The sequence below is a fragment of the Henckelia pumila genome, chromosome 2, assembly GCF_033568475.1.
Source record: "Henckelia pumila isolate YLH828 chromosome 2, ASM3356847v2, whole genome shotgun sequence".
Classification (NCBI taxonomy): domain Eukaryota; kingdom Viridiplantae; phylum Streptophyta; class Magnoliopsida; order Lamiales; family Gesneriaceae; genus Henckelia; species Henckelia pumila.
In genome coordinates, this window is record NC_133121.1 from 115,257,452 (window position 1) to 115,261,197 (window position 3,746).

The 3,746-nt window shown below is 36.7% G+C and overlaps 1 non-coding gene across 1 annotated transcript; it reads left to right on the forward strand.

Annotated features, from left to right (window-relative positions):
* Positions 1 to 1,993: 1,993 nt before the first annotated feature.
* On the forward strand, positions 1,994 to 2,099 carry LOC140885708 (small nucleolar RNA R71). The gene has a single exon (XR_012151126.1). It is a non-coding gene; the product is annotated as a small nucleolar RNA R71 (small nucleolar RNA).
* Positions 2,100 to 3,746: the final 1,647 nt, after the last annotated feature.

A 3,746-nucleotide genomic window follows, 5' to 3' on the forward strand; every position in this document is an offset into this window, starting at 1 on the left:
CTCCTCCATTAAAATCTTATGCATGCAAATATTGGGACTAATTCCCTTGATATTAGAAATAGACCAACCCAAAGCAGATTTAAATTTTCTCAAGACTCTTAATAATTTATCCTTTTCATCATGAGTAAGAAAAGATGAAATAATTACCGGGTTAGTCGAATTTTTTCCCAAAAATGCATAACATAAATGACCAGGCAGTTCTTTCAATTCAGGAGTAGAAACTGGTACCTCTTTTTTGACTTCCTCAGACAATGCTTTAATTTTGTCTTGGCCATTTTTTCCTTTGGAAAACTTTCAAGATCAAGAAATTGCTCTCTAAGTTCCCAATCATCATCATCCACTTGATTTATGGAATTAATCAAGCACCTAGCCAATGCGTCCTCCAATTCCAACCCTACACAAAAATTATTCTCATAAGAATTTGATAAATCAATGCGATTACAAGAATGTACCTCATCTTGGTATTTCATGGTTTTATAGATATTGAAAGTGACAGCTTCACCATCAACTCATAGAGTTAATTCACCCTCCTGCACATCTATTAACGCTCTGCCAGTCGCTAAGTATGGTCTCCCCAAAATTAGAGGGACATCTTGATCTTCTTCCATATCAAGCACTACAAAGTCAGCAGGAAAAATAAACTTATCTACTTTTACCAAGACATCTTCCACAACTCCTCGACGATATGTCAAAGAACGATCAGCCAACTGCAGAGTAATCGTGGTTGGTTTCACCTCGCCAAGCTCCAAAGACCTAAAAATAGATAAAGGCATTAAATTAATACTTGCACCTAAATCACATAATGCCCTATTAACAGTCGCACCACCAATAATACAAGGAATAGTGAAACTCCCTGGATCTTTCAATTTCTATGGCAATTTCTTTTGCAGGATGGCGCTGCACTCCTCTGTCAACTTCACTGTTTCGAACTCTTCAAGCTTTCTCTTCCTTGCCATCACATCCTTCATGAATATAGCATAATGCGGCATCTGCTCCAAAGCATCAGCGAATGGAATATTTATATGAATTTTCTTGAAGATGTCAAGAAACTTAGAAAATTTTTCATCCAACGCTTTCTTCTTGAACAGCTGAGGATATGGCAGAACAGATTTTTGCACATGCGGTTCCTCAGGCACAACTGCAGATTTGCTGGAATTTTTGCTATCAGAATTTTTGGACTCCACCACAATCTCTTCAACTTCCTCATTATCCACTGCCTTCGGCTTATCTGTTCCAAGTTTCTTGCCACTTCTAAGAATAAAAGCCTTGCAATGCTCTCTAGGATTAACCTCGGTATTGCTAGGAAACACACCTCTCTGCTGATTATTCAATGCATTCGCCAATTGACCAATTTGTGTTTCAAGATTTTTTATAGAAGCGCTCACATTGGTCAAGTGCGTCTCCATACTATCCAGCTTATTCTCATTCCTCTTAAATCTTGTAGAAGACTCTGAAATAAAATTATGCACCAGATCTTCCAAAGATGCCTTACCCTCACCATTCTGAGTATTGAACCCCGGTGGAGGATTCAACACATTCTTATTGTTTGCATAGGAAAAATTCTCATGATTACGCAAACTAGGATGATACTGATTGGGTACAGGATTACCTCGATAATTATTGTAATTCTTGTTGTTCACATATTGCGCTTGCTCCACACTCTCAAATCCATCAGCAGAATTTACTGCAGTCGCAGTGATGCTGTCTCAGTAGAAATTTGATTTCCTTTGGTCAGTGCAGCCAAATGTGTAGAAATAGTAGCCATATGAGTAGTCAAAGCAGTGAATGCATCAACCTCATGAATTCCAGAAGGCTTTCTTATTGCAGATCTCCCACTTGGCCACTGATAACTGTTACAGTCATTTGCTCAAGCATCTCATAAGACTGTTCAAGAAATTTAGAAAATAATGAACCTCCAGCTGCAGCATCCACAGAAATACGAGTTGGCCCATTCAAACCATTGTAGAATAATTCGATCTGTTCCCAATCTGGAAAATTATGGTTTGGACACTTCCTAAGCAACTCCTTGTACCGCTCCCAGGCTTCATACAACTGCTCAAAATCTTGCTGTTTGAATGTAGTGATCTCTATTTTCAACTGAGCCAACTTAGCAGGTGGGAAATACTTAGCCAGAAATTTGGAAGCCATATCCTCCCATGTAGTGATACTCCCAAGAATTAGTGATTGCAACCAACTACGAGCATTGTACCTAAGAGAGAACGGGAACAATCATAGTTTGATTGTGTCCTTAGTAACACCATGAATCTTTACTGTGTCAGCAATCTCCAGAAAAGTACGCAGGTGCAAATTTGGATCTTCAGTAGCTGCACCCCTGAACTGATTTTGCTGCACCATATTAATCAGAGCTGGCTTCAACTCAAAATTATTTGTTGTGATATTCTGCCTAGCTATCCCAGAATAATGAGTATTGATCACCGGTCGAAAGTGATCTTTGATCGGCACCGGGGCATTATTGACAACTCTTTCTCTTTATCTTTCTTCAGCTATTTGTTGCAACTCTTCTCTTCTAGCTTTTCTCAAAGCTTTAGCAGTTTTCTCAATTTCCGTTTCAAAGAGCATGAGTCGTAACTTTGGCTTTTTCGCATAAACTGCATAGAGAGGAAAGATTTAAAATTAAAACCAACAAAATAAAATAAAATGCTCTAAATCAAAATTAAGACTAATTAGCACAATTTAATATAAATCAAATATAATTCAATTCCCCGGCAACGGCGCCAAAAATATGTTGCGTGTTTTTCGCTCGCAAGCGCACGGTGTCAAGTTATAATATAGGAATTAAGTCCAAGTCGATCCCACGGAGAATGAATAAATGATATTATATCAAATATTTGCAACTAATAAAATCCTAATCCTATGTAGAGCTACAAAAATGGTTTGATTTTTATAAAACTAAAATTTTCAAGAAACAAAACTAAATAACCACGAGTTTACGAGAGAAAAATTCAATAAGCGAAGAATGCTAGAGGTTCGACTTCACTTGACTGTTCACTACAATTTATTTCTAATGATTGTTCAATTATCAATTCTTCTAGTTTATTAGCCAAGAATCCCTATTATTTTCTACTACCTCACTCGAGTGTCAAGCAGAAATTCGTATTCAATAACAAACTCAATATCTCTATCAAAGTTCAATTATTAAATCCGATAAATAGCACAAGAATTCTTCTAAAACTTCTATGGATTTATATGTCTCTCGAACAATATAAACACCAAAGATGTATTTTCCTATGTCATATTCAAAATCTCCTCTCTCAAGTGATAGATTCTAAATAATATATCATTCAATCTATGACCAGTAAATTGAAAGCATTAAAATCAGGAAAACACAAATAAACTGTGCGAAGAATTCAAATATATAAATCAAAATATCTCAATCATGGTTTTCAGTCAAGATCCGTCTACCTCTAAACTAAGAAATTAGTTCATAACGCAATTCAAAATCAAATAAGACATGTTTTTCCAACAATCCATAAACTAAGAAAAATATAGTTTAAAGAGAAACTAGAACGAATTAGAATGAAACTTCGCCATCGCCGGATGCCGCCGTCTTCTGTCTTCGTACCGAATTCTCGAGCTCTTGTGCAATTCTTGTAGCGATCCTACCCGGATCCACTACCTAATCAGAGTGATTAGTGCAAGCAACAATAATTAAAGCGTTAAATAGCGGATAATTCCAAAGTACAACAAATCCAATCGGCAGAATACAACCGACGATAGAAACAGTG